The 7,935-nt window shown below is 48.7% G+C and overlaps 1 long non-coding RNA gene across 1 annotated transcript in view; it reads right to left on the bottom strand.

The window, feature by feature from the left end:
• Positions 1-1,833: 1,833 nt before the first annotated feature.
• LOC110011324 overlaps positions 1,834-7,935 on the bottom strand; it is an 11,605-nt gene continuing 5,503 nt past the window's right edge. The window contains exon 3 of the long non-coding RNA XR_002286325.1: positions 1,834-1,978. This is a non-coding gene — a long non-coding RNA (uncharacterized LOC110011324). The remainder of the gene's footprint in view (positions 1,979-7,935) is intronic.

Below are 7,935 nucleotides of genomic sequence, written 5' to 3'. Positions count from 1 at the left end.
TGAATTAATCTAAAAATCATAATAATAATAATAATAATAATAATAATAATTACAAAAATAATAATAATGATGATGATGGTTGAACAATTCTAATTATTATTTTTATTAGATATATAATGAGATTAAAAAGTTTAATCAATAATTATGATATCTTAAAATTTGGGCACCTGATTCATACGAAATTTAAATATATACAAGATTGTATCTATTAGATCATATCATACGGTATGATTTAAAATCACATGGCCTGATTCAACGATATAATGTCTTGAATGATTACTCTTATGTTTCGATATCAGATGGTTTGGGTGTGTTTTTAGCATCTTGTTTAATTTTTTTTCTTGGGTTTAGGTGTGTTTTCAGGGGACAATGATTTGTTTATGAAGCCTCGGCCGTCCTCATGGCTTGGGCGTGGCTTGTGTTTGCCTTGTTTTGGCAGCGAGAGTCCGGCGAGTTTTCCGGCAGGGCGCTTGAGCGGGGGTCTACGGTGTTGCGAGCGGCCGATGCCCAATCGCATCGTGTGCACCAAACGCCATCCCGTCCGCTACGGCAAACTGTCGGGGGCGAGCTTCGATTGCAATTTGCTAAAACATAGCAAACACGAGCTCCGTCCAAGCAAGGTTGGTCAGTCCGCTTATGCTTGTCGGCCTCCCCTCGCATATGCGAACCGATGTGGGTGCCACCGGGATCCGACGGTCGGGGGTGCTTATCCCCGCTTGTGGCTTGCAACGCTGAAATTAGTAGATTGTGGTGGGCAAACGTCGGCAATCTCGGCATGCAAGGCTCCTGCTCGGGAGCTGGGGTATGCTTTTGGGTGCGCTTGCTAGTAGCCCATCGCCTGCGAAAGTGGAGGCGTCGCACAGGCAAGTCGGTCCGGTCCCTAGGTTTGTGCTCCTCGGTTCCCAACTCGTGCTTCGTCCCGAATCTTCGTGCCTACCGGGGCATGCTTGGGCGTGCTTGCTGCTCGGCAGTCCGGGCATGGAAGGCTCCCGCTCGGGAGCTGGGGTACGCTTTTGGGTGCCCTTGCTAGTAGCTCGTCGCCTGTGAAAGTGGAGGCATCTGGGGTCGCCGATGACGGCCCGCACAAGCAAGCCGTTTCAGTCCCTAGGTTTGTGCTCCTCGATTTTATACTCGTGCTTCGTCCCTAATCTTCGTGCCTCCCAGGGCTTGGTTGGGCGTGCTTGCAGTAGTTCGCCTGCCACGACACTCGATTGCGTTGGCTTGTGTGCTCGGGCATTGCGTACGTAATGGGCGCGTGAGTGGTGATTGGCATGTGTGGGCAATGTTGGATCCCTGCTCGGGCAACGACAACATCTCCCACAAGATGCTTTAGTCATCGGCCCAAGCGCGCTCCTGCCTTGGCCGCAATCGGTTTCCTGTGCTGCATACCTATCGCGAAGGCATTCTATTGTCCCGAACGTCCCGTTTTCGCCCTGTGCCGCACCCCTCGGGGTCGCGGTGCGGGATGGACCTCCAGGCGCACGCTGTGTCCCATGTACCGCGCACGGCAGCACGTGCCCGGGTCGTTGGCCAAATGCGTCGTCGCCCGATCTCTCAGATGCGGAACACACGGTGGGTACGAGGACCTCGGCCTCTGTTTACCCCGAAAACAAGCATTCAGTGCTTCGTGTGAACGACGCCCGCCACCGTTTTGGGCTCGTCCCATACGGGCGGCAAAGTCGGTGAGGAATGCTACCTGGTTGATCCTGCCAGTAGTCATATGCTTGTCTCAAAGATTAAGCCATGCATGTGTAAGTATGAACTAATTCAAACTATGAAACTCCGAATGGCTCATTCAATCAGTTATAGTTTGTTTGATGGTACCTGCTACATGGATAACCATAGTAATTCTAGAGCTAATACGTGCAACAAACCCCGACTTCTGGAAGGGATGCATTTATTAGATAAAAGGTCGACACGGGCTCTGCCCGTTGCTGCGATGATTCATGATAACTCGACGGATCGCACGGCCCTCGTGCTACCGATGCCTCATTCAAATTTCTGCCCTATCGACTTTCGATGGTAGGATAGTGGCCTACTATGGTGGTGACGGGTGACAGAGAATTAGGGTTCGATTCCGTAGAGGGAGCCTGAGAAATGAATTCCACATCCAAGGAAGGCAGCAGACGTGCAAATTACGCAATCCTGACACGTGGAGGTAGTGACAATAAATAACAATACCGGGCTCTACGAGTCTGGAAAATGGAATGAGTACAATCTAAATCCCTTAACGAGGATCTATTGGAGGGAAAGTCTGGTGCCAGCAGGCCGAAAGTGTTGTTTGTTACAGCGGTATATGCTAAATGCGATGTGGTGGAGCGACTGAATCTTTGGGATGGCCTTCGATTGATTTCGGTCGGATCTTCGCCTTAGATTGTGGGAGGGGATTTTAATACTGTCCTTTGTCCAGAAGAACGGTCGGGGGGCACTGCCCCGAATGGTATCGCAATGTCGAATTTTCATGAGACTATTGCAGACTGTGCCCTTACAGACGTCGGTTATACTGGGAGCCCTTACACCTGGTACAGTCGTCGGTTGCGACAACGTATAGATCGGGTCCTGGTGACTGATAGCTGGATGGACGTATTCCCAAAAACACAAGTTACTCATCTTGAGCTCTCCAAATCGGATCATCATGGATTATTGGTTATTACAGAGACTATTATGATGCAGAAGGCATCATCTTTTCAGTTTCAGCACATGTGGATCACACACCCAGGATTTCTTGAGGTTGTTCGTCGGAATTGGCAATACCCGACGATCGGGAGTGGTATGACTGGCCTTCAGCAAAAACTGACTCGTTTGAAGCACTTTCTGAAGGAATGGAACACAATAGTATTTGGGAATGTGTTTGATAGGGTTGCAGAGGCAGAGCGAGATCTCAAGGAGGCTGATGAAGCATATGATCTTGATCCTTGTGATCCCACGCTTGTGGAGCGGAATCGGTGCTTGGCTGTGTTGGTACGGGTGTTGACTCAAGAGGTGGCCTTCTGGAAACAAAAGGCCGGAATCAAATAGGCTAAAAATGGGGAATGAAACACGAGATATTTCCACTCTTTAGTGAAGAAGAGGAGGTTTCATGGTACAATCTTTGAGATATAACATGAGGGGGAGGTTTTAACTGATCCAATAGCAATTAAGAGATCGGCGGCTTCTTTTTTTGAGGAGCTCTTATCTGCAGAGTCGGTGTTTCCAGATGAGATGGATCGGGATTGCTCGGAGGATAGCCTGACAGATGAGGATAGATGTTTCTTGTGTGCCATGCCAACGATGGCAGAGGTTCGGGAGGCTGTTTTTCGTATTGAGCCGGAGAGTGTTGCAGGACCAGATGGATTTTGGGCGATTTTCTATCATACCTGCTGGGATCTCGTCCCAGAGGATGTTTTTAGTGCAATATTTGAGTTTTTCCGTGGCATAGCGATGCCGAAGAGTTTCATAGCTACTACCATCTCCCTTATACCTAAGACCGCCAACCCAGCTTCTTGGAGTGAGTATTGGCCGATAAGTTTGTGTAATGTTACGAATAAGATCTGCACGAAGTTGATGTCCATCAGACTTGGGCATGTCCTACCGAAGGTAATATCTCCGTCATAGAGTGGGTTTGTCCCAGGACGATTGTTGAGTGATAATGTTCTTTTGGCGCAAGAATTAATTCACTCATTGGAGTCTCACCGGCCGGAGGCGAATGTTATCTTTAAGCTTGATATGGCCAAAGCTTATGATCGAGTTAACTGGGAGTTCCTCTTTCAAGTCTTGCGGCTAAAGGGTTTCCTGCAGCGCTGGGTTGACTTAGTGGCTAATGTTGTCTCTAATTGTTGGTTCTCGGTCCTAGTGAATGGAGAGCATGCTGGATTCTTTCATTCGACACGAGGTTTGCGGCAGGTGGATCCGCTATCCCCGGCGTTATTTGTGCTTGCTGCTGATTACTTATCTCAGGGGCTGGATCGACTTTTTGTGGCGCACCCAATGATGTATTACCAATCACCGGGTCGGGTTCGGGTATTCCACCTAGCATATGCGGATGATATGATGATCTTTACTAACATCTGCAGGCAGCACATGGCATTGCTCCATGATTTTCTCCATGCATATAGGCGAGTGTCGGGACAATGGATAAATAGTAAAAAGAGTTCTTTTATTTTGAGCCGGCAGGTGTTGTCGTCACAGTTGCAAGAGGTACAACACGTTATGGGTTACTAGTTGAAATATCTCCTAGTCACATACTTGGGAGTCCCTCTGTACAGGGGCAATCGGAAGGTATGTCTATTTGATTCGCTCATCTCCAGGTTACGTGACATGCTACAGGCGTGGGCGATGACGAATCTATCCCACGGAGGGAGGCTGGCCTTGATTAGAAGTGTGTTACAGGCTATGCCTTTACATCTACTTCAAGTAATTCACCCACCTAAATTTGTATTGATAACCATTGAGCGCATATTCAATGGTTTCTTTCGGGGCTCGTATATTGGCCGTCGGCACATCCATTAGTCTTCATGGGATAAGATGTGTAGCCCAGTAGCAGAAGGTGGTTTGGGTTTTTGACGAAGTTTGATGGAGTATGTTCGGGCTTTTTCCATGAAGCTTTGGTGGCGATTTAGGCAGAAATCATCCTTATGGTCGGAGTTTTTGCATGACCGATATTGTAGGACCCGTCGTCCTACTCATGTGCCGTATAATCGCAATCATTCCTCTGTTAGGCATTGTCTGTGTCGCATCAGGGATGTGGCGGAACCTCTAATATTCGGGACTTTGGGCAAGGGTGCAGTGTCTTTTTTTGGAATGATAATTGGTTTGGTGAGAAGCCTTTATCCCAGCTAGTTCACGGGGCCCCTGACACTATGGAGCCGGTATACTATTATTGGCATGAGGGAGAATGGAATGTCCCTAGGATCTTCAGGATAGTCCCGCCACAGATTGCACATGTTATCTACCAAATTTCTATTGCAGTGGGACAGCGGGACAAAATTGTGTGGATCGCGGCGAGTAACGGGATGTTTTCCACGACATCTGCATGGGAGGCCATTCGAGTGGTATTTCCTCGGCGGCAACTTTTTACAGATATATGGCACCGTTCTTTGCGGCCAACGGTGTCTGTCTTCTTATGGCAACTTTTCCAAGATTGGATCCCGGTGGATGAACGCATGAAGCGAAAGGGATTTAGTTTTCCATCAAAATGCCAATTTTGTGATGCAGAGAGAGCATCTCTCATCTGTTTGTTGAAGGGGCAGTAGTTCGAGATGTGTGGCTGCACTTTGCTAATGTCTTTGGGCTTCAACTTTGTGAAACGGGGAACCTGCGTCTTATGGTGCACTTCTGGCGATACTCTATCCCGTTTCACTCAGATTTGCACATTCGCACTTTGGTACCATTTTTGATTCTATGGTCTACTTGGACGCAACGAAATGCTGCAAAGTATCAGGGGGTACATTTTACGACAACGGGAATCATATTGGAGGTGCAGCGCTAGCTTCGCACACTATATGCTGCACGGATCATGACGAGCATACAGTGGAAAGGGGACTTGCACTGGGCGTTGGCTATGGGTTTCTGCTTCAGGCCGATGGTGCCTCGGGCACCCAGAGTGGTGCGTTGGAGTACCCCCACTCTGGCGTGGTTTAAGTTGAATTCGGACGGGTCCTCGCTCGGGAACCCCGGGCCAGCAGCAGCGGCAGGGGTTATTCGGGATGAGATTGGACAGGTGCATCTAGCATACCAGTTTGCTTTGGGTACGGCCACTAGTGTGGTTTCGGAGCTTACTGCAGTTTGGCGTGGGTTAGAGCTAGCAAGAGCACACAGTTTACCGTAGTTCTCCAGCTCTTACAGTCACGAGTATCTGGGATGTGGGAGGTGCAGCATTTGATCATGCACATTTTGCAGCTCCAATAGGAATTAGGATCGGATGTCCGACATATTTTTCGAGAGGCTAATGGAGCGGCTGATTATCTTGCCAAGGAAGCCGCGTCTCGGCAATTGACTAGGGTTATGTATCAGGAGGACATTACGGGAGTACTACGAGGCATTATCAGACTGGATAAATTGGGCACTCCCTATCTTCGCCGGTGAGCTTCAGTGATGCTTTGAGATGATTTTTGGTCGGGCATTCGGGAAGAGATTGCCAGGGGCATTACGTAGCAAGATAGAATAGGTAGATTTTGATCATCATTGATTTTGCACATAGATTAGAATTTTTTTGACTGTAAAGGGGGTAAGTACTCCTCATTTACTGTTTTCGAATTGTATACTCTATAATTTTTTCTGAGGGAATAAACAGGTAAGGGTCCACCAAACCCCCCGCCTAGGCACAGGCGGCTTTTGCAAAAAAAAAAGTCTGGTGCCAGCAGCCACGGTAATTCCAGCTCCAATAGCGTATATTTAAGTTGTTGTAGTTAAAAAGCTCATAGTTGGACCTTGGATTGGGCCAATCGGTCCGCCTCTGGTCTGCACCAGTCGTCTCGTCCCTTCTACCGGCGATGCACTCCTAGTCTTAACTGGCCGGGTCGTGTCTTTGGTGCTATTACTTTGAAGAAATTAGAGTGCTCAAAGCAAGCCTACGCTCTGTATACATTAGCATGGGATATCATTATAGGATTTCGGTCCTATTACGTTGCCCTTCGGGATCGGAGTAATGATTAATAGGGACAGTCGGGGGCATTCGTATTTCATAGTCAGAGGTGAAATTCTTGGATTTATGAAAGACAAACAACTACAAAAGCATTTGCCAAAGATGTTTTCATTAATCAAGAACGAAAGTTGGGGGCTCGAAGACGATCAGATACCGTCTAGTCTCAACCATAAACGATGCCGACCAGGGATCGGCGGATGTTGCTTTTAGGACTCTGCCAGCACCTTATGAGAAATCAAAGTCTTTGGGTTTCGGGGGGAGTATGGTCGCAAGGTTGAAACTTAAAAGAATTGACGGAATGACACCACCAGGAGTGGAGCCTACGGCTTAATTTGACTCAACACGGGGAAACTTATCAGGTCCAGACATAGAAAGGATTGACAGACTGAGAGCTCTTTTTTTATTCTATGGGTGGTGGTGCATGGCCGTTCTTAGTTGGTGGAGCGATTTGTCTGGTTAATTCCGTTAAACGAGACCTCAGCCTGCTAACTAGCTATGCAGAGGTATCCCTCCACGGACAGCTTCTTAGAGGGACTACGGCCTTTTAGGCCGCGGACGTTTGAGGCAATAACAGGTCTGTGATGCCCTTAGATGTTCTGGGCCGCACGAGCGCTACACTGATGTATTCAACGAGTCTATAGCCTTGGGCGACAGCCCGGGTAATCTTTGAAATTTCATCGTGATGCGGATAGATCATTGCAATTGTTGGTCTTCAACGAGTAATTCCTAGTAACCGCGAGTCATCAGCTCGCGTTGACTACGTCCCTGCCCTTTGTACACACCACCCTCGCTCCTACCGATTGAATGGTTCGGTGAAGTGTTAGGATCGAGGCGACGTGGGCGGTTCGCTACCCGCGACATTGCGAGAAGTCCATTGAACCTTATCATTTAGAGGAAGGAGAAGTCGTGACAAGATTTCCATAGGTGAACCTGAGGAAGGATCATTGTTGAAACCTGCAAAAGCAGACTACGAACATGTTAAAAACCAAATTGGGGCCCGGGCACGGGGCGAGCGTCTCCGTCCGGTCCCCTATCCCGCCGGCACGCTCACGCGGGCTCCGTGCGGGCTCACGAACCCCCGGCGCAGTACGCGCCAAGGAAAACTGAACCCTCGTGCGGGCTAATGAAGCGTCCGCCGCACGGTGGCCCCGTCCGCGGGGTGCACTAGCGGAGGGGACGACTCGCGATTGTCAAAATGACTCTCGGCAATGGATATCTTAGCTCTCGCATCGATGAAGAACGCAGCAAAATGTGATACTTTGTGTGAATTGCAGAATCCCGTGAACCATCGAGTCTTTGCACGCAAGTTGCGC

Source organism: Sesamum indicum, unplaced genomic scaffold (genome assembly GCF_000512975.1).
Source record: "Sesamum indicum cultivar Zhongzhi No. 13 unplaced genomic scaffold, S_indicum_v1.0 scaffold00145, whole genome shotgun sequence".
Lineage (NCBI taxonomy): Eukaryota > Viridiplantae > Streptophyta > Magnoliopsida > Lamiales > Pedaliaceae > Sesamum > Sesamum indicum.
This window is presented reverse-complemented; position numbering and strand designations above follow the sequence as displayed.